Source organism: Pinus tabuliformis, chromosome 6 (genome assembly GCF_031772625.1).
Source record: "Pinus tabuliformis cultivar Carrire ecotype Pingquan chromosome 6, CPIR1, whole genome shotgun sequence".
NCBI classification, from domain to species: domain Eukaryota; kingdom Viridiplantae; phylum Streptophyta; class Pinopsida; order Pinales; family Pinaceae; genus Pinus; species Pinus tabuliformis.
In genome coordinates, this window is record NC_142292.1 from 509793796 (window position 1) to 509817791 (window position 23996).

At 44.3% G+C, this 23996-nt stretch overlaps 1 pseudogene; it reads left to right on the forward strand.

Annotated features, from left to right (window-relative positions):
• Positions 1 to 19157, forward strand: part of LOC149259539 (elongation factor 2-like) — a 133378-nt pseudogene extending 114221 nt beyond the window's left edge.
• The last annotated feature ends 4839 nt before the right edge of the window (positions 19158 to 23996 follow it).

Consider the following 23996-nt stretch of genomic DNA (forward strand, 5'->3'; position numbering starts at 1 on the left):
ACCGATCCCGTCTCCTGTTCCAAGTGACCAAGGGTCTCCTTCTTCTATTGCTCCTGAGGTACCGGTTGTGAGTGATACTCTCCCTGTTATTCTGAGTATCCAACCAATTAACTCTCGCACTCCAGAGGACGAGTCTTACGATATTCACTGGAACCCCATTTGGGAGCCTTCCGAAGAATATATTCCCAGTACTCCTCCTAGTTTTTTTGTCCCAATGTATTCTTCTGATATGGAGGACACATCCCCTGTCACGAGTGAAGAATCTGTTGTGACGAGCGGTGAAATTCCCATCTCAACAGAAACTACACCTTTTCATATCACGCCTCTTGGTCTCACGTTGCCCTTACGCTATAAGGCTCTGAGGGATGTTATGGGTTCTAGGACCTCCCTTACGAGTTCTATGTGGTCTCACACCACCACTTCAACCTCGGAATCTTTTATTCCTCAAATTCACAATGTGTCTGTCACCTCAGTCCCGACTATTCCAACTATCTGTGTGGCTTCTTCAACCCCTGTTGTTGGTGCCGTTACTGCATCCTCAGTTGTGACCACTATTGCTGGACCTTCTTCCGGGTCAGCAAATAGTGGCCCATCAGCATCTGTATTCGGAGTTGTTGATCCTACACTAAGTGCCCCACCTTCTTCTGGTTTCATTCCAGCAGGGGGGGCATACGATCAATATCTGCATGCTCTTCAGAATCCGGATCCTCAAAATCCGTTTCATTATTATGATTCTAGAGGGGCTCATATCTATCACCACAGACCTTTTCCGTCTCAGCCTGTGGTTGAGGTCACGGTCCCGTTATCCATTTATTGGGGCACCACTAGTTATGGTGGTGGCCAAGTATCGCCTGCACATCTTCAAGGACCACCTTATCAAGGCCAACCATCTTACGCGCAACCCTCTTATGGGCAGCAGTATTATGAACAGTCTTATCTAGGGCAACCTGGAGGCCCACAAGGACAACCCTTCCAGGGACAACCTTCGGCCTCTGGTGGTCCATCTTTTACCTATTTCGCGCAACCTTCTGGTAATCAGGGACAACCTTACATGCAACAATGCCAACCTGGTGTCCAGCAAGGCTACCCTTCTGGGCAAGTCAGTCAACCTTAAGTTCAACAAGGCCAACCCACTGTCTAGTCTGGTCAACCATCTGGGCAGGTTGGTCATCCTCAAATCCAATCAGGTCAACCAACTGTCCAGTCTGCTCAGCCATCTGGTCCATCAAGACAGCCCTCGGTTGTGCAAGGACAACCCAACACCCAGCAAGTTCAACCTTCTGGGCAAATGGGTCAATCTCAATCTCAACTAGGTCAACCTTCTGGCCAGATGGCTCAACCTCAGTTCTCTCAAGGACATCCATCTGGGCCTACTCAACCAAGCACTCAAATGATTGTTGCTTCTCAAGCTCAACATGGTTTTCAGCCCCAGGCTGAGCTCCAAACCCAATCTGATTTTCAAATGCAGGTTGGATCTCAATCTCAACCGACCTATCAAACGCATCCTAGTTCTCAGGCTCAGTTTGGAGCCCAGCCGCCTTATGGTTTCCAGCAATCCCAAGGGCAAACTCAATTTGCCCCGTATCAAAATTATCAACAACTGCAGGTGAGTCCTTATCAGAATTTCTAACAACCCTATGTTGCTCCTACATGCCAAGTTGGTAATCAATGGAATGTTGGGGGGCAAATCCAGGGTCAGACATCCTATAACCCGTATATAAAAAAATACCTACGGACAAAACCCTCGTGGGCCAAATTCGTCTGGACAAAATCAATGGGGGAAATCAGCAGCTGGCTGGAACTCTGGTACTATCTCCTACCTATGGCCTTAGATGTCCTTTAACCCTCAATTACCCTTTTTAGCAACATTGGAATTACCAGATGTGTCCAAACTGACAAACGATCCTATTCTTCATAATCCGTATAGGCCCCCGGTTCCAACTAAGATTCCCGGTGATTGTCCTAAATTCGATGGTAAAGCTGGAGAAGATCCCCAAGCCCACATCATGACTTATCATCTATGGTGTTTGTTGAATTTGTGGCTTGATGATTCAATCTGGCTCTACCTTTTTCAAAGGACCCTCACTGGCTCTACTGCTAAATGGTATATTAAGTTAGCTCGTGGATCTTTTCAGGATTTTAACTCATTGGCTATGGCATTTTTAACTCATTTTCAGTTACCGATCCGATATGAAACGGGCACACACCTCCTGACATCCTTAAAACAAACAACAGCTACGCATATCTCTGATCATATCCATGAATGGATATGGTGTCATCATTTGATTAAGTTTTCGATTCCCAATCAGCTTCTCACTGACTGTTTCACGACCTCATTCGTCGGTCTGATAGCACGAGACATTGCTATGGGGGCATGTGTAACTGAAGAGTAGGCTACTGTGCGCACTCAGTACCTTGACTTGGTTTACTCCCAGTCCGGTACGCTATATGATTATTTTCCTGATGCCCTGAGACCCGGAACTTCCAAAGCCCCGCCAACAGCATCTGTTGACGGTGTCATTGGTTCTGTTAATCTACCTTCTAAGAAAACTTCCATGAACCCTGGGAAGCAAAAGTAGAATGCTCCGAATGAAAACACTTCTCAGGCTACATCCAATTCTGGTAATACTTCTGAAGTTAACACCATCCAGTCCACCATGGCGGACAAATCCTCAAAAGGAAAGAAGGGAAAAGGAAAGAATAAAGTTGATCAATCTAAGCAAGATTCCCCTAAACCTCCACCCGAGGAAGGTGCCAAACGCAAGCCCAAGTATCGTTGTCTTATCTGTGATGAGGATCACTATACCAAAGACTACCCAAGGCAGACTGAAGTTAGTCGTTTGTTGAAAGGTGCTCCTGGGACTCCTACCGTGCTCAAAGAGCCTTTTCCCTTGCAGCAAACACAAATGGTGGTTGATCCATCCCAATCCTCTTCTCCCTTTGGTTCTCAAATGTTTATGGCCGAGACGATTCCCATCGACATTAGTACTCAGGAAAAAGAGTATCCATCACCTGCCGAGGAGGCTGAGGTTCCCTCTAGCACTCCTTCATCCAGTTCTGGTCCGCTCCATATCGAGAGACCTAGCACTGAGGCGCCCATCTGACCCCCTCCTAAAGGTGTACTCCAGAAATCTTCTTACAACCCTAATGCTCGTGCTGCTCAGCACCATAGCATCGTTGAGGACTTAGCCTAGGCTCCGTCAGCTATGTCTGCCTTAGAAGTTCTCCAGAGCTGCCCCTCTCAGAGGAAGTCCTTGCTATCAGCCATCAGTGGAATTGACCCTGCTGACTCGAATTTGATTACTTTTGACCTAGAAATCCATATACTAAGACTGCCTCACCAAATTTCCTTCCTTATTCAGGTCATCATCAATTCCAAAACGATTCATAGTACAGTCATTGATGAAGGTGCTTCAACTTGTATCATGTCTGTTGCCTGTTGGAAGGCTATTGGTTCTCCGACTTTGAGCCAGTCTCCTACGACCTTGGAGGCCTTTGATGGGAGAGAGTCTCACCCTTATGGTATACTCCAACGTTTGCCTATTACTTTGGAAGGGAAGACGGTCAAAGTGGAAGTTGAAGTTTTTGATGCCAATCTTACTTACAACCTCCTTCTGGGACACAGCTAGACATACGCCATGCGAGCCGTGGCTTCATCTCTATTTCGTGTCATTTGTTTCCCTCATCAGGGGAAAATTGTCACAGTAGACCAGCTTTCTTTCTTCGCCTCCTCTTCCGAAGGCAACGTGCCTTTTGTGGAGCATACCTCCATCCCATGTGAGAGTGTGGGAGTTGGACTTTTTAAATATCCTGCCCTTATGGGTGTTTTTTCACTCCCACCTCCTAACGTTGCTCCTATCAATATGATTTATGTTCGTTCTGATCTGTGGGTTCTTCCCCCCACTGATCGAATAGACTCATGGGGTGACGAGATGACGTTGAGTCCTACCGAGCTCAACTACGTCGAAATTGTTGCTGCATCGGCTCCACCTTCTGAACCTGCTCTTTCGAGCAAAGCTCTCGACTCATACGCTCATTCCCCTTGGCTTGGAGATGATGCTTCTTCATACCCTTTAAAGGAAATATTCCCTTATGATGAAGCTATTATCGAGACCATGTCTCTCGAGGAACCCCCTTGGTCCAATCATCACCATCATTCCTCGTTTCTCCCTGCCCACTGGGAAATTCTTACTTGTCTCAAGCAGTTTTCACCTTGTTTCCCATCCCAACCCCTTCAAACACCCATTCAAGTTTATCAACTGTCTTCTGAAGGGAACATGGGAAACATCATGCAAACCCGGCCCATCGACATCTTTGTTAAACCAGGGATTGTCGAGCATATCCATGTCAGAGTAACTTGTACTCCAGAGGAGATTTAGCTCTATACTAATCTTTTTCGTGAATTTTGTGATGTCTTTGCTTGGTCTTACGAAGAAATGCCTGGCATCGATCCTAGCATTGTTGTGCATGAGATACCTACGTATCTGGGTGCTAAGCCTGTTCACCAGCGTCTACACCTAGTGCACCCCCGAAAGGCTACAGCCATTAAAGCGGAAGTTGAAAAGCTTCTTAAGGGTGGTTTTATTTACCCCATCCCACTCATAGATTGGGTCTCCAATATCATCCCTGTGAGTAAAAAACAGGGTACTATTCGAGTCTATGTTGATTACCATGATATTAATCGGGCCTGTCCCAAGGATAACTTCCCCACACCCTTCATTGACCAGCTCATTGATGAGTGTGCTGGGAGCGAAATGTATTCATTCATGGATGGTTTTTCTAGATATAACCAGATCAATATTGCGCCCACAGATCAGCACAAGACTGCCTTTATCTATCCATGGGTCACTTTTGCCTACAAAATGTCCCTTTTGGTTTGAAAAACACTGGTGCTACCTTTCAACGCGAAATGTCTTATGCATTCCATGATATTCGACACATTGTGCAACCGTACCTGGATGATATACCAGCTCATTCAGCTAAATGCCAGGACCATCCCGCTCATCTTCACAAAATCTTTCTCTGTTGTCAACACTACCGCATCAGGCTTAATCCTCATAAGTGTGTCTTCTGCATTGAGTCAGGCAGACTTCTTGGGTTTATCGTCTCACGAGAGGGCATTCGTTTGGATCCCCTTAAAGTCAAGGCTATTTTGAATCTTCCTCCCCCTGCTTCTTTGCAGCAATTGTAGAGTTTGCAGGGAAAATCAAATTTTTTACGATGATTCATTTCGAACTATGCCGAAGTGGCTAAAGGTTTCATGTGGTTGTTAAAGTGGGATACCCCTTTTCCTTGGGATACTGCTGCTCAAGACTCCTTCGAGCGTCTCAAGGTTCTCCTTATTTCTGCTTCGTTGTTGCGTCCTGTGAATTATCATCGTGACTACACTCTGTATTTGGCCGTTGTCGATACCACTATTGGCATGGTTCTCATTCAACATGATGACGATGAAACTGAGCATGTCATATATTATCTCAGCCGCAATCTTCTAGATACGGAAACTCGATATGCTTACTTCGAGAAGTTGGCATTGGCCGCCATTTGTACCATCCAACGTTTCCGCCATTATATCTTGTTGCGTACCACGACAGTGGTTTCTGATTGCAACCCGATGACATACATTCTGTCACGTCAGCTGCTAGGGGGCAAGTACTCAAAGTTGATCGTTATCCTCCAAGATTTTGACTTGGAATTCACCACCGCCAAGTCTAAGAAATCCCTTGTCTTTGTTGAGTTACTTTTCTGTTTGCCATCTTCTACCGCGCCCTCTTGGTTAGAGGACCATATCCCGGACGAAACTCTGTTCCTAATTAGCACCCTTGATCCCTAGTACAGGGATATCACTGTCTATCTACAGATGTCCTCTTTTCGTCCCGATATGTCTAAGGATGCTCGACGACGGATTCTTCATCAGTCTCAGCCCTATCGTATTATTGGGGACACCCTGTACCGCCTCGACGCCGACTCTGTTCTCCACCGATGCTTAACATTCGAGGAAGCTGAGCAAGTTTTAAATGACTTCCATTCTGGCGCTTGTGGTGGTCACATGTCTGGATATGCTACTGCCCAAAAGATCCTCCGTGCTGGGTATTTTCGGCCCTCCATCTTCAAGGATTACATTCTTGCCATTTGTTCCTGTCACAAGTGCCAAATCTACCAGCGGAAGATGCGTGCGCCCCCCGCTCCATTGCACCCTATTGTTACCGTCGGCCCTTTTGCCAAATAGGGCATTGATTATATGACCTGTAACCCTCGCTCGGTTGGGGGGATGGGTATATCATTGTTGCCATTGATTAATTCACAAAATGGGCCGAGGCGATGCCCACATTATCTGAAGACAATCACATAGCGGCATAATTTTTGTTTAATCATGTTATCTCACGGTTCGGAGTCCCTCATGCTATAGTCACTGATCATGGTAAGCATTTTCGTAATCACATGATGACTGAGCTAACAACCCAGCTAGGCTTGCGGCATGATAGCTCAACTCCATACTATCCTCAGGCCAATGGCCAAGTAGAAGCCGTCAACAAGGTTCTAGTTATGATGCTTCAACATACCATTGGCATGCACAAGTCTAACTGGCACTTGATGTTGTTCTCCACCTTGTGGGCCTACCAAACTTCTGTGAAGGATGCCACCAGTTTCACTCCATTTCAATTAGTTTACGGACTGGAGGCTACCCTTCCCATCAAGTGCGAGATCCCTTCTTTGAAATTAGCCATCGAATTACTCCCCAACACTACTCTAGTAGAAGAACGCCTTCTTTACCTAGAACGGTTGGACGAGACTCGTCAGCTAGCCTCTCTAGCTATTGAAGCACAGAAGAAGAGAGTGAAAACTCACTTCGATCATGCTGGCCTTCCTCGTTCTTTTGTTGAAGGAGATTTAGTCCTACTCTACGATCAAGCGAATGATAAGCTGGGGGCAGGCAAATTTGAGCCCATGTGGCATGGGCCTTATATTGGAAAGCGAGTTTTGCAAAATGGGGCCTATGAGCTAATGGATTATGAAGGGAATCCTCTAGATAAGCCACGAAATGGGCTTTACTTGAAAAAGTATTATGCGTGAATTTCATGCACTTTGGTTTGTACATACATGTGATTTTAGCAGGGATGTTGTGTGTGTGTTTTCATGTTTTGGCTTGGTGTGTAGGCGTGATTGCCGCTTATTGTGTCTTTTGCTTCTTGCGCAGATGTCTGGTGCACCTTACGTTGGTTTCGCTGATGGTGCCTGCCGCAATACCCGCAACTTGTCCTCTGTGGCATGGGTGATCTATGATCCTCATGGTGAGTTGATAAACCGTCAAGGTGTTTGTCTAGGTTGTACCACGAACAATGTCGCTGAATATAGTGTTGTTATTGAGTTACTGGCTGAGGCGATTAATCTCGATATTCGTACATTGGTTATGAACCTAGACTCTCAGCTTGTTGTCCACTGGCTTAATGGGCGATATTCCATCAGAGACCATCGGATTTTAAGGTTATATTTACGTGTTAAATTGTTAGAAAGGAATTTTGATTTCATTACATATCAGCATATTCCACGACGATTAAACATGCTAACTGATGCAATGGCTAATCATGTATTAGATAGGCATTTGTGTAACATGTAATCAAAACAACATACAAGAAGCATGTAAAAGACAATAATAAATCATAGGAATATATATATATATATATATATATATATCTCGTGTGGTGCACCGAGGTGCTCAAAAAATAAGTTTACATGTCCAAATAGAGTCTGTGTTCTCCATACATCTGAGACACACGTCTCTCAAAAAAAATCACCAGCACGATTTAAGAACCTAGGTGTCTACTGCGGTGGGTTATGCTCCCTATAACATACCACCGCTCATGCCACCCGCCTCAATATGCGGTGCACCCTGGGTTCCACTCCTACTATGTGGATCTGGAATGCTATGGGGACCTCCTCAATCCCCATGTAATCTGGAATCCATGCTGTTAGGCCCTCAAGGTTCCAGGCCACTATCTCCACCATATCATCAATTGGGGGAGCCATGGCTAGCGCCAGGATGCCCTGCGCATCCCTCCGCGCCTCTGGAGCTAGCCCGACAGGTCTCACTGGTCCTACATCTGCATACCATAGCATTCGTCATTAGGACATATACATGAAAAATTCAAAAAACATCATAAAAAATAATAATGCAAAAAATGTGATCAAGTGTCTTACCACCATCATCCCACTGCTCTCCAGCGGGCAACTGCATGTCAGGATCTCCACAGAAGTCCATGCCGGCATATGGCCAATCCTCCACGAAGATCGTCTGGTGCTCCAGCCACTCTCAGAACAGTGTCCCCCACGCCACTGGTCGTCCGCCACCTCCTCGTGGCATGACGTGTGCCCACTGTGTGGCCCTAGTCTCACGTGGTCTGGGCAAATCCAAATCCATGTCCTGTAACTGCAATGCCGGCACCCGCTCCAGCATGAGTGGGACTAAGATGGATCCATAACCAAACTACTTCGTCTCTCCTCGACGGTAGTTGGTAAGTTGCCTCTTCATGTTTTCCGTCACCGTTTCTGCCCAGTTAAACATGGTTGGATTGAGACATTCAAGAGCCAGCCGGAGATGGGTCTTCGAAGCCTCGTGCTAGGCTTGGGAGCCCGTTGCCCATGTCACCATGAAAAGCATAGCATGAAGGACCACGTCATCCATTGTTGGGATTTCCACCTTCCCACTCCTCGTCTTGTGTGCCCATGGGCACACTTGAGCCATCAGCATCTCTAAGGAATCACCCTGGGGTCGCTGCCCCTCTAGAATGGGTCTCTCACCTCGACGGGACAGCCCAGTCAAAAAATATATGTCTATAGCGTAAAACTCGATATCCCGTCCTCGGATGATGAATTTCCCATCTGTGGGATTCTAGGGCCAAATCAGTAGCTCCAGTAAATCAGGCTGTGACCGAAGATGTGGAGTCAGGAAGAATTTGAGCAATCCGCATGCTCGTAATGCATTTCAGCACCCCACATCGGCGAAAGATTCTATGTCGTTATCATCATGCATTCGTTCTTGCCAGACAAATGCCATTATCACCTGCATGATGAAAAAAATTGAATTAGCACTTCGTTTACCAAATTCAACGCGTAATTTGCATAAAAAATAAGTTCGCATCGTCATCGCGTCTGTTTTTAAAACAGACGCGATGACGCGAGGTCGCTAGTTGTATTTTTTCGTGGTCATCGTGGAAGTACACCACTTTTCCGTGATGATCGGAGCGCGCTATGTGTCATTTTTTTCGGTCATCGTGGACCCAAAGGCTATACCCACGATGACCGAGCGGCGGAGCTCGGTCCAAAAACCCACCTTAACTAACACATTTAACGTTCAAAATGCATGAAAAAGGTATGGAATTGAAGCGCAGGATGATGACTATTTACCTGGAACTGGTTTCGAGGTGAATGGTAGATGAACAAGGCTGAAATTAGCTTGGCAACTTTGGTGCTCCAAAATGCTCCACAGTGAAGTGAACAGTAACAATGGTAAAAATGGTTGGATTAACCCCTTTTTATAGTAATTTTTGGAAATTAAAAATTTATATTTTGTAAATGTGGGTTTTTTGTTATTTTTTCACATGGTTAGTCACTATTTGGTTTTTAACTATGTTTCTACACTTATTGTTCATTTTATATCGAATGGGTTTACGTTTGACGTGCTTTGTGCAGAGCTTCAGGTAGTGGAATTATGTCAGCTTCATGTGCACTTGATCCGAACAAGTCATCTTTAAGCTCTTTTCCAACTTGAAAAATGAAAAGATAGCCAAGCTGTTCCTCTTGACTCGTTAAAAGAAGTAAGGGGTGGTCGCCTTTAAGCTCTTTTCCGACTGTGTAAAAACAAGAAGATTTTCGGGCCTTTGTCATTTCAAGCTCATTATCGGTTATGAAACGACGTGATTCCGACAGATTTTTTTTTCAGGTCAAAGTCACTAGTTACGAAAAGTACTCCTCGATTGTAATGGTCGAGTGGTTCTTTCGAGTATCATTTTGTACTTTTTTTACTTTGTACTTTTCCGTGTCTTTTTCAAACTCTCTAAACATGAAAAAGACTTCGAGTTTCACCTATGTCAGACTCGTTAAACCCTGACGACATTGGACTCATCACCATGACGAGACTTGAGCGTCTCTTTCCTAGGGCTCGTTAAATTATTACTAGGTTGGACTCAACAACAGGTTTATCATTCATTGTCTATGGACGCTAGTCACTCTTGAACATCTACACTTTGCTTCTTGTCGGGTTGGAACATCCATACATCATCATTTGGCCTTCCGCGGGTTTGGGTTGTCATTTAGCCTCATTCCATCTGATTCATGCTGTCTCCATCGAGCCTCTGATCCCTTGGTATCTGAATGCTGCCACCCTCCAGAGTCGTGTCGCCGACATGTTCAAGAGCATAATCCTTCTGCAGTTTACACCCTTGCCTTCTCCTCTGATACTCTGTTCCGCCATCTACCACTTGTTCCTTATCTCGTGTCGTTGATGGGGGAAACATTATGGCCCTCCTACGATGGGTCGTCGCCTGTCGACATCCGCTCATTATCTAGGAGATTGATCTAGAGATCCCCTTTGGTACCTTAGAGCTTGCATGCCTCAATGGCAAGTTCTTCGCACCTGAAGGTTGACTTTCATCATTGGTCGTCGATTGGGTGATTCCACGAGTGTTCAACTCCAGTTCCTTTTTCACACTTCGAGGATTGTGCTAGATAGTATCTTGAGAACCATTGGCATTATTGGTGGTTTCTCTCACGCTTGTTAATGGTTTTCATCATTGACCGGTAATCAAGCGACTTTCTATCATGCTCGACCTTAGCACATCCATTCGCATGCTAGAATTTGTACTATGTTCAGATGGGTTCAAGACCCCGAACTCAGATTACATATGTTCGAGCTGTGTGGATTGTTTTATGATTACATGAATCATTGATGGATGGCTGCGACCATACCTGAGTCTTCATGGATGGCTATGACCATAACTTTCTTATTATCATGGCCTCATTAGCTAGATGGCTGCGTCCATACCACATACCTATTTCGTATGTCCTTTGGATGGTTGTGCCCATGCCTAGACTACATGTACTTCATCATCAGAGATATCAGTTATACTTGCATGCAGGTTCTTCCAAATGGTTTTACAGATCAGCTAGTTTCGTAAAGCATTTCACCCCTCCCACTCTCTCGGGCTTCATACTTTAGGGGGCATCTATTACATAGTATTTTGTCACTGTCTTCACTCTAGTCCTCCTACTATGTCATGTGTTCAAGTCAAACATGCTCATATTATAAAAATTCTCTCTGATGTTGCCAAATGACCCACTTTTCCTAAGTTATCTGCCTCATCGCATTTGTTGGCTAAATAAACGCACTGAAGGGTGCTCCTAAACAATCCAGAAGCACTGTCATCGCGGAAGTACGCATGATTCCCGCGATGGTCTGATTTTATGTGCCAGTGCGAGGTCGCTTGTAATCTTTAGCGATGACCTGACTAGCTACGTTATTCAATAGCGATGTCAGCGCTATAGATCAGTTATGTACCCACGATGATCCAGATTGGGTGAATTTGTTCCAATAGTCGGCCTTCTAGATGACTCCAGACCTGGTTGTTGGCATAGTTTGTATCATCCTCCTTTCTTTGGCATGGTTATTCTGTCATTTGTGCTACCTTCCTTGGAGATAAGCTCACTCTTCCACCTTTCATGGAGACTCCTTCTCCTATTTAAACTCTCACCATTGCTATGCACTGCTAGTTTTGGGGATAGTTGTTGATAATTGGCTAGTGGAGCAAGGTTGTTAGTGTTTGTGAGTTTGCTAGATAGCTGGTGTGAGTGTGACAAGTGTGGTATTGTTGATAGCTTGTGGAAGGTTGTGAAGTGCCCTTAATCTTGTGTAAAACTTGTGAGTGAGAGAAACTTGTGTGTTGGGAGATCCATCTTCAAAGAGTGAATGCTTGAGGAACATGCTGGCTGGATCCCTTTGAGCAATGAGAAGGCTTGTGACATCAAGACTTTGGTTTAAGCTTACTCTTATTTCATTATTAATGCAATCGATGATGTTTTCCTATGTCTTGTATGTAATATACTTGATAGCTCATGACTTCTTGACTTTGTGAGTAAATAGATCATTGTTGTTCTGGTTACATGCTTTGTTGTATTTCCTTTGCATTGTTTCATGTTGATTACTCATTAGGAGAAGGAAGCAGAAGCTGGAGCAGCACAACAGAACTCCATCGACCACCGGTTGAGGTAGGCACCCAACTATGACTATTTAAGGAAAGCTATTGTTGATTTGTCCTTGTTTGTGACTAGAGCCACTCTAGGGCTAGAGGGGTTGCCTCTGTCCGCAGAGGGAACACTTTCCTGCATCACAAGGTACTTGCCAGAAATGGTGGGGGAAAAGAGAGAAAAATGAACCTATTTGTTATACTTTGTGTTTTAGAAAAGCATTTAACCACTCTTGAACACGACACTTTTTGTTCACCTGGGTTGGGAAATCCTTTGCCTAATAGTTAATCAAACCATATTGAAAGTCTTTAGCTGGTTTCTGGGTATTAGATTTGGGTCAATTGTCACCAAACCATCTGCAATGTCGTTATGTGTTCAAGAGGTCAGTTCAAATAAACCATTCATCTACAAAATATCTGTCATCCATCTTGACCATCCTTGAGTTAGTCCTTGCCAAATATATTTCTTCAAACTTGATCTATGATTTCGTGTTGTGGGATTTCCTACAACGGATTACTTCCTATCGACTTCAGCGCATTATCTAGAAATATGATCTAGAAATCATCAGTACCTTGGAATCTGCATGCCTCAATGGCAGGTTTCTTGCCTTCAACAACAGGTTACATCATTGACCTTCGATCAAAGGATTCTATGACATGTTCGACATCAGATCATCTATTCACATTTCATGGATTGTACTGAGTAGAGATCTATTGACATTATTGGTGGTTTCTCTCACACTTGTTAACAGTTCACATCATTGACTAGTAATCAAGTGGTTTCTACCATGTTCGACTTTGACACATTCATTCACATGGATAGAATCGTATTAGTTCGGGAAGTAGAAATCAAGACCCTGGATCTAGTTTCCACCATCTAGGCTGCGAGGAATTTTGTTATTCATTATACAGTGGACTATTCATAAACAGATGGCTGTGCCCATACTGTATCTACATATTTCTATACTTGTGATGTATTACAAAATCATTCCTATATCAGAGCAGTTTAGTTAGTTTTGTAGTCAGTTTTGATCTGAGTATGGGAATGCCTACCTCAGCGATGATATGTTCTCATATATATATTTTGTATTGAATGTTTTTACAAGTTACAATCAGGGTGTCCACAGGATGATCCTTGAAATGATAAAGTACTTCACTCTTCTTAGATGACAAATGCCATCCTCATCTATTACAGACTTCGCACATTAGGGGGAAATCTATTGCACAAAAAATTGTCACCATGACACTTTGCAATCAGTGTGAGTCTATCACCACTCATACTTTCCTCTGCAAGTCTTAAACCTCAATTCTTCATGTAAAGCCTTGAAAATAAGAGAAAGCCCTTAAAAGTCTCTAAAACTCTGATTCTGCACTTTCTCTTAGCATTACCTGCGGTCCCGCACCTACTGGTCATGTCCCCTACATACCTAACCGCTCTGTCTCTGTGTAATGGGTGCGGAACCCTGTAAAAGTCAAAAAGGCGCAAGTACATTCTTAAAAACTCACTTTGAGTCATTTCTGGAAGCTTCTAGAAGGAATCTTGAGGTGGCAAGTTCACTCCTTTAATGTTCATGCATCCCATACCTTAAGGAGCTAACCCCTTGATGTGAGGAGCTTATCCCTTTGAAGGAGGACTCTATCCCTTCATAGGTGGACCTGTAACCTCTTTCCTTTGCACTATAAAATGAAGCATTGGGTTGGTTACTAGGGAGGTGGAAAGCTGAAGATTTTTGAGGTGAAATGCTGCTGGAATTTAGTCTTCCTAATTGAGCTTTGTGAGGAAAGATTACATACCTTGTTGATCTAATTTGGAAGAGTGCGAGGCTTATCAAAGTAAAGGAGATTCTTGTTTTGGACCCCGGGAGGAGCTTGTACAACATCAAGGCACCAAAGGTTGTAAAGTTCTTCTTTTTCAAAGTTAATACAATCAATTTTATTTTTCTCGATAAGCTGTGTTTTATGGTTTATTTCATGGATTCCTTGATCACCATGATGAATATGATTTATTATATTGGCTATGCAGGTGTTATTTGATGTGTGCTTGTTTGTGATTGGAGGTTCTCAAAAGGAAACTCTTTCGGATGGTCGAAGCGTGGCTGCCACAAACTAGCGTTGGACTTAAGGTAGGGTCTAAAACACCTCTTAGTTTTTATTAATGAATTGCAATATATTTAGAGAAAGGTAGATATGATTGTCCTGCTTGTTGCTAGATATCTATTGATACTAGGGAGATTGGTCTTGTCTGCAAGAAAAATTTATTCGGCCGACAAAGCCCCAAAAACATGTTATGGGGGGATCCACTGCCCAACAGAATCTGTATTTGGAAATGCAAAGTTTGAAGCAGGATAGGGCACCGTGGCCAGAGGCACATGAGGAAGTATGGTGCATAAAATGCAAAGGTCAGGGCCATGATAAGGATCACTGTCTAGTGTTCGTGAACTACTTGGCAAGAGGAGGGCCATTGCCATTGAGACTGGAGGCACAGGCAGGGCCGAGTGCGGCACTTGCTTTATGTTGCGCAATCTATTAGATAGGTGGGAAACACACAAAAGATAATTGTCATTTTTTGTAGAAGTATACACAGACACCCCCCTGCCTATATGATGTAGACCGAAACGCGAGCCCTCGACCCAGATGTGTGGATGGTGCATGCTGGATTTCGAGGGCGAGGTCGAGGACGAGGTGGAATAGGATAAGGAAGGGGCCATGGATAATTAATCTGTTACAATTGCGAAGGATCGGGGCACTATGCCTGCGATTGTACCAACTTGACGAGGATATTCTATTTGTATTGTGCTCAGTTTGATCATGAAACAATAGACTGTCCTACGTTGATCACAAGGGTTCCCGAAAAATGGGTATTCCAGCCTCCCCCAACTCAAAATATACAAATGATCAGGTTTGAGCCGTGTGAAGAGGACCCAATTGTAAACATGATGCTCAGAAGTGGTACGGCCATGGGACAGGATATGGGGAAGTGGCCAGAGTAAAGTACGTGGGCTCGCAAGGCTCCTGCAAAGGAACCGAGGTTTGACTTAGAATGCACAAAGGAGACATTCATGGAAGCTAAGAAGAGCTTCACGGAGGCCTCCACTTCAGGTAGTAAGGATTAACCAGAGCCAGGAATGGATCCTTCAATGCTCACTACCTTTCTGGAGACATGGATGAAACTGTTGTGTGATAGCAAGGCAGTTAAAGGACTATAAGAGCTGACCACCAGATGCGCGGGGTCAGGAGAACCGTGCATAGTCTGGAAATTGGGGAAGCATGTATTACGCACTGGAAGGGAAATGAGGTTGACTGAATAGATTGGTGAGTATGAAATGGATCAGGTAATCCTAGATCTAGGTTCAGATACGAATGTATTACCGAAGAAAACATGGTAACGCATGGGCAGGCCCACGTTACAATGGTTCCCTATTCAATTATGAATGGTAAAGCAACAGGAGATTTTGCCCATGGGGAGGTTGCAAGGGGCAACAGTTGATATTGAAGGCGCGAGCGCGCAGGAAGATTTTGAAGTAATAGAGATTGTCAATGAAAGCAATTCCTATCCCATGCTATTAGGAATAAACTGGGCCATCGATATGAATGGAGTTATCAACCTGAAGAAGTGCAAAATGATCTTTGAGAAAAAGTCACTATGCGTAGCAATCCCACTGGACCCATTCGAAGGAGCGCGCTACACTAAACTAGTGCGTGACGATGATCTTGATTGTATTTACAAGATAACTACACAAGACCAGGATTGGGTGAATCTGGCTGCAGATGAGAGGATCTCATGGGAGCATGAAAGCTCCTACACTTCAGATTCAGGTGAAGAAGTAGAGCGATGGTAGAATCGGTTGCACGAAGTGACAATGCTGAATTGCAACATGATGGTTAGATCACTGCATTGTGTGACAACAGAGGCAAGAAAGTTTCCGAAATATGATGGATTGACAGTGGTGGATGAATTCCTGAGAAAATTTGAAAGCACAGTACTGGAATAACAATGATTCGATGCGTTGAAGTGGGCACTGCGTGCAACACCCACACGATGGTAGGGTAGACATCAAGGAACTTTTGAGGACCGGCGTGGATGCAGAAGGATGATGTGCCTACAGTTTGGAAGTCCCCAGCTTCGAAAAAGATTCAGCCATCAAGGACGAAGCAACTTGCGCACCCACCTACCTCGATGGGTACAGACATGTGTTGTGCAGCCCACACAAGCACACCCCAAACTTAGGATCAAAATTCAGAACAGGACGCATGAGCGGGAAAGGTGACGTGCACCACAAATGTTCCACGTGGAAGCATTCAATAAGGTATGTTGAGTCCTAAACAGGGTTCACCGAGCGAGAAGAACTAATTGGACCTGCACGTGCCAATGGTTCAATGGGCCTATAGGACCATGTGAAAAAACCTGAGCGTGGAGCTGAGGGGCAGAGTCAAGACCGTAATTTTCGAGGAAAGGAATCCTTACACAATTGAGACAGTATGTAAGGACCAAGATGAAGGAATTATGCAGCTACATGAGGGCAAACATATGTGAATTTAGGAAGCCATTCAGCAAGGGAACCTTAAACTTCGCAAACTCGAAGAAGATCGGGTACGACTGAGGAAGAAAAGCATGTTAATGGACGCGGAGATCAAAAATCTGGAAAATGAAATCACGCAAGCATGTCTCATCGACAAACTAAGAATGACAAGACAACATACAGACAAGCATACCACTATGTTAGAATATTGTCGCTGAAAATTTGTGACTCTGCTACCATGGTTGCAACCACACCTTACCAAAAAAAGTAACCAGGGGAGCGCACTGCATAAGGAAGAATGCGCGGCACTGACTGTCCCGACGGTAATTGAGGAGTGCCCACGAACTAGGCTAGAAGGTGAATTGAAGTATCGTACATGTGGTGAAACCACCTGACTAGCCGTAGGGAGCACAGTCTCAATGCTCCAAGTAGTTGAAAGAGAGCATGGGACTATAAAAGAGTCTATGGGGGAGCTACGTGATAAAGAGGTTGTGCGTAGGATTAGATGTCACAAGGGTCGCGCCCGCGTAGATGGAGCTATGTTTCCACGTGGGTAGGCTGGGAAGTGACCATTGGTGTCACTGTTCATGACAAGATGTCCAATTTAAGACAAAAAGGAGTGGGCGGTGGGCAATTAAGACACGAATTAAGAGCTAGATTTGGGATGATTTGCTACCAAGAAGGCATTAATGACTCAGAAGTGGGGGGAATGGTCAAATTCAAATTTAGAGAATGCTATAAAACCCCCAGGGCTAACCACAAGACAACACTTAGGTGATTACAGAGCATTGAGCATCGAGCACTCTTACCACCTTTGAGTATGCAACAAAACATATCCCGTGTAAACACAATGACTGCTACCAGACCAGGAGTGCGATTTACCGAAGATATTATTGGTGAGGTCGCGGAGCCCCATATGGTCCATGAGGAGCCCAGAGATGTGGTGGTTGCGCCAGAAGTTCCGAAATCACCACGGATGCCATCGCCAAATAAAGATAAGATGACTATGGGACCAGTCCGCATATCCCCAAGAAACCCATAGTTTGACAAGTTGTCAATGGAAGAAAAAGGCAAAGTCGTCACCATTGAATCAGATGAAGAGGAGGAAGACTTACATGCTCTAATCGATCAAATAGAGGCGCAAAACGATGTGGAGGAGGATGTCCCATGAATACATTTTGCAACAAAGTTACCCATGTGCATCCCTCCGTGGAAAGGGAAAGTTAGGGTAGCCAAAGACCTGGAGGCCACAAAGAGTGCACTCCAAACCTCGCTCCTCCCCAACAGCATTACTTTTGAAGGCCCACCCCTCGGCCAGGTGCCTACCCTGAAATTCGAAGATTGGGACCTCACAGACAACGAGAAGTTCCCGCACCTAGCAGCGGAAATCTTGATGAAACAGAAGTTGGAGGGGCCAGTGATCATGCTGGAGCCACAAAAATGGTTGCACGATGTGGAGAACGCTAGGTTACTTCATCTACGATGGATACCCCACTTTCACCATGCCCCCATCACCATTTTCGTCATCAGGAAGCTGTTGTGCCTACTGCATGATGGGTATCTATGGCTATAGGAGCCTATTACCATCATGGCGGAACTTATTCATAGGATTTCTCAGCTTCCTTGTAAGGACAGGGACCCTAGGGAAATAGCTGGTAAAATTAGCGATTTGGCTTTCGCGAAAACCATGAAAACCAAATACAAGCTGGAAAAGAAGAAGCGTGGCTATGCAATTGCGAGTATCAAGGCCAAAGGTGTGCGCGTATCCACCCAGCTCTTGGTCAGAAAATTAATGCGGAAGTACCATGTCGATGAGGTACCCGCGCCTGTGGTTGTATTGGCCAAATAGTACGCGGAGGGGGTCCAGTTCAACTGGGCTGAGTTCCTCTGTGAGGAATTTTTGATGAACTGCAAGGAAGCTCAAGAGAAGGGTAAGACCTTCCACTACACGTGGTTGCTATTATCCATCTTGCTGGTAGTAGGTGAACTATTGGTCGATAGCTAGTTCTGGCCTATCAACTAGGACCTACCTGAGGCCATGAAGTACGCTTCACTCTGGGCCACGAAGGACACAAAGCAGATTCACGTGATCAAGGTTTTTTGGGTGCTTATGGAGGTAATCGTCCGAATGTGGATCAATATAAGACCACGGTTTTCTCCCACAATGTACGCCACTCTGCAGAGCTTTGCAGACTTTAAAGTGGACATGCACAACATTCATGTCTAGGCATGGAAGGATCCGGCAAAGGAATGGACAAAGCTTCCATTTATTGCTACTGATGATGCCATCCTCACAGCATTGGAAACATGGCCTCCAGAGTGGCGCACCTCAGACTTGGCAGGAATGGAGAAGGCTGCAGCCCAACAAAGGAAGAAGGACGCCAAGTTGCGCATCATGTAGCTGGCCAAAAAGAGGTGCCAGGAACAAGCAGCAGCAAAAGCAGCCACACAACAGAAGAATGTTGATGCAGCAGCAGCAGTGCATATGGCAGAAACAACAATAGCGCCAATAAAAGAGGCTGAGGGGGGCTGTGAAATGTCCACAGGGCAGGGGGCTGAGGACATCAAACTGGACAAAGAGCACGTGGATCCGGAAACTACCTCGCAACAGTTGAAACGGTCGTACATCCATGAGAAACCAATCCCCAGAAAGAAGACTAAGGCATCCAAGACATCCATTGACCCAATCATGCTTACAGAAGGTGATATTTTTGACATTGGCGAAACGGTTGGTGATGTCACTAAGGACGCACTCCAAGAGGTGATGGTGGAGCAGAACACTATATTGGGGGTGCTACAAACGTAGTTATAAGGACTATAGGTGCAACCCCTTCAAACAGGAACAATGGCCCCATATGTTACAGTAAGTACATTAGAGGTGGAACAAATGCTACACGCCCACGTGATCAACACTTTCATGTTCCCGGAGGGCACGTTGGTGGCAACAAATGAAGTTGATCAAGCTGCGATAGGGATGGGGTCCTAGCCAAGCTCCGCGCCAGAGAAGGTCATGCGCTATAGGTATTGAGTGAACAAAAGATCAATATGGAACAGCTTAGATGGTAGCGCGATGAACTCATTGTGTAGACTCAAGGACTGGTGCAGGCGGTGGATGATGCTTATAGAACTGTCCCAGAATTGGCTATCCCGGCAGATCTACTAGTAGGAGTGTGAATTCATAGATTGACCAGTCGATTCCACAAGGCAAAGGAGGAAGCAATGAGGATACAGCTGGACCTCAACCTTTAGATTGTCGAACTGCGATTAAAGGCGCAGTCATCCACACCCCTAGAAGTTAGGGAACAGTGTGCTGGCGGTATCCAAAATGGGTTGGAGAAAATAGGACAGGCAGTGTAGAACTATACTACCATGTTGGAAGAATCCTTCACGGTCCTCACTTCCTTACAGGGGGACCCCACCATACAGTGCCTAGAAATAGAGGCATGGGAGCTTCAAGTGCACTATGATGGTGTGCACGTAATAGCACAGACAGTTGTCCTGACCCAACAGTTGGCGAAGCTACAACAAGCGAAGGCATTGAAGGAACAGGGGGATGTCGCGTGACAGAAAGAGGCAGTACTTAAAACACGCATCCAACCTTGGATTGATGAGGCCTTCCTCATCACTTCCAATATCGAAGGAAAGGTCACACAGATGAAGGTGATTCATGCCTTAAGATAGGGATTTTCCCCTGACGGTGAGCATTCAGCCGAAATAGTAGAGCAGATCCAGCAGATGGCAGAATAGTGTGCTGCAGACCTTCATGCAGCACAGGCATAGTTGGAGGGGCTCCGTGCCAAGATCCCTGCATGAGCAGAGTGAAACAGGACAAGTCACGATGATTGTGTTGGGGGCCTGTTGGGCACGGGATACCCCACAACAAGTTTTTGGGGCTCAAAGCCAAAGTTTTGGTCAATTATATTGTAAGACTCCACGAATTGCGGCTGCGGAGCACGAAGTTTAAGATGAGTCATAGGGTTGTCCGCCCTAAAATATTGTAATTCAATGTAAAGTTGTGTCAGCCTACCCATGGTCCGCAGACCATGGGATTGTATAAATAGAGTGAGGCTCTAAGTGTAAAGAGAGGGACTGATAGATAGAATAGCGAAGGCATGGTTCGAGGTTAGAGTTGAATCTGAAGTGTACTAGGTCATAGTAGTAGGAAGAGGCTCTGTAACTGAGTGCACAAAGGCCTAGTAGAGTCCGAAACTGAGTGCGCAAACCCCTGCAGCTGAGTGCGCAGGGTGGAGTTGGGTTTGTACTTGGGATTGAAAGTTAATAAAGAGAAGTTTACTCTATGCATCTGTTCTTAAATCTGTATTTTGATGTTATGCATTACTTTTACTCTGTTTATTTACTGCGCGCAATTGATAAATACTTGTATGAATGCTTATATATGAAAATAATCTAAGTAATCAGCCAATAGAGCCTAATTAAGGAAGACTTTGGTAAATAACATGGGTCGCGCGACGGCTAGAACTGTGCGAAGACAGTATCGCAGGGCGTGGGGTGCCTGTTGATGTGCGTAGCACAGTAAGTGTGAAGGTTGGATCGCATACCAATCACCTCCTATCAGACATCCCTAGACATGGTTCTAGCACCCTCCCATACTACTTTTTGCGAGAACTTAGTCCGCGCTCTACAAACTGTTGCCGAAAGGGCTAGTAGTACCAAGATTTGCTCGGCTAAATCACTTCTAAACTTGGGTCAGGCCCCACTAAGTCAACATCATATAACATCAAACTCAAACAGGAAAGTGTCAGGGTCCTCTGTGGTCAAGCCATGGAAATGAGGTAGGGAAGAGGACCTTATAGTTTTCATCTTAGTTTCCCCATTGGTTTCCCTAATGGAGAAGGCACCCTCAACTCTCTCTCTATTCCCTTTTTCATTTCAATTTTCAGCCATTGTTGCAGTAAGAATGGGTTCCTCTTCTTCTTCTTCCTTTGTAGGTTCTTCAAATATGGCAGGTTGCTCACTTAAGGGTTCCTCTAGTTCACATCCATTGAAGAAGAGAGAAGGTTGGTTGTTGGGTGCAGTGGGGTATTTGGCAAAAATTTCCCTAAGTTGCCCCTATTCCTATGAGGCATGAAAGGAAGTATTTTTGGGTTGATTTTGTATTCTTTTTAAAAATTGAAGAGTACTTTCAGAATTGAAATTGCTGATTGAATGAAAATTACTGACAAAATGAAAAAGCTACTTGCTAAATTGAAATCCTACCTATAGAATGGAAAGGAAAGCAGATAATGCAAAATGAAAGATAGGAAACAACTAGATTACTTTTGCAAAAATAAATTAATGGCAGAATATTGAGGACAAGAAGTAGAAGAAAAGAAAATAGTAATCACATTCTCCTCAGACACCTCCCTAGAAATGACACCAAAAATTGATGAGCACCAGTGTTGCAACAAGGATGCTGCAACTCTTGAGCTACCAGCTTTACTTATCAACCCGGGGTTCGTACAAACTTGGAGGTGACAGTGTTGTATGCACAAGTAAAAGTGAAGGTTCTGCCTATTGTCACTGTTCAGCTAGCAAAAGACCATTGGGGTTCCAAGATAGACTTCTATAGATTCAAAAGAAGCTTGATTCTTTGATGGAATAAGGGAAAATCTACACTAAGAGAGTTACTCTACTGCAGTAATGGAAAAATCCAACATGTAATGCTAAACCACACCATACCCTAATTAACCATTTAAGAATCTATGATAAGAAGAATTAATAAATCAACAATAAAAAATGCTACTATCTAAGTTGTAGAAGTAAAGAGCATCAAACCATACTAATGTTCAAGAAGATAAACTAAACTAAATATGTTTTCACTTTTTTTTGTTTTTTAGGCAAAATCAAGTATGCAAACTAATTGTTCTTGTGGACGTGACAGGTGGATGGAAGGTGTTCGAGGATGGCTAGAAGGTTTATGAAGTGGTTGGATGGCGTGGAGGGATCCTAGGAGGCTTTTTGTGACTTCCTAGAGGTTTCACATCAATGTTTCCTCAAAATAGGCCAATTCTGGAAAACCTACAGGATGTAATAGAAACCTACATGATGATCTTGTAGGAATTATTGGAAATCTACAAGATATATCTAAGGGATAATTGTGAGGTGTTGGAGGTTTTGGGAAGTTTAGGAAAGGTGTGTGATGGGTGGGATGGAGTGTTAGAAGGTATAGGAGCACTCGGGATTCAATATCCAAGATAAGAGATGGCTAGATTCGCTCAATGTGTTTAGGAGAATCTCAATGAAAAATGATGAAAAACTAGTGAGGGTGATGGTGAAACAAGGGATGGCTAAGGTGGATGAAGTGGAAGGTGGCTACCAGTTATGAAGTCTTGGTCTCCTCCTGAAGTACATGTTTTGCATAAAACATGTGTGTCTTCCAAAAATAACTATGCAAAAAGATACATTTTCATAAACTAGAAAAGCATGAATCAACTGCCTATATTATGCATGAAGAAAGTTGTTGAAGGGAATAAAAGCATGAGTGAGATCTTATTGCAGAAATGGAGATGGAAAAACATGACGATGAAATCTACCTTGCAACATTAACCAACTACTAAATTAAAGACAAAAAACTCTAAAGCTCATAAAAGAACTAGAAATCTGTGTTTTTGGGGCTGCTGAAGGGTCCATTCTTCAAGTCATCTCAGAGAGAGGAAGTGAGGCCGAGACACCTGCTAACAACCTTGTGGTGATCCTTTTTCTCCTTGCTAACCTGCTACTTAAAGAAGGCACAAATGGAAGCAAACTATCACACAACTAATCTAATCTACACTACTTGTAATGGGAATGCATCTAGTAAGAAAATTAACAATTAAGCTATGAATCTACACTGAGCATACATGTACAATAAAGAGGAGCCTTGGCTACTAGGGTTGGGCCCTAAACCAAGAGCTTGAGCCATATGATTTAACTCAGTGCTGGCTCAAAACAAAACTCATTCTTATTACCAAGACAACAGATTACATCAAAAGAATTGTCACAAGTCTTGCAGCTCAAAAATAGAGTAGAGTTTTACAATGAGAATATGAATCCTACTGAGGTCCTCGACCTCTCTACTTATACATCTTAAGTCTCCAACGAATTCCTTAAAATTAGGAAGGGTCGGCTCCCAAACTCAAGATAAACTGGTGCTTTGTATTTCACTTTCTTGGCTGCCTTCTAGCCCTCATGATTTGGTTTGTTTGCACTCCGAGCTAATGGAGGAATATTTGAATGGAGGGGTAGTAAATGAGGAGGATTT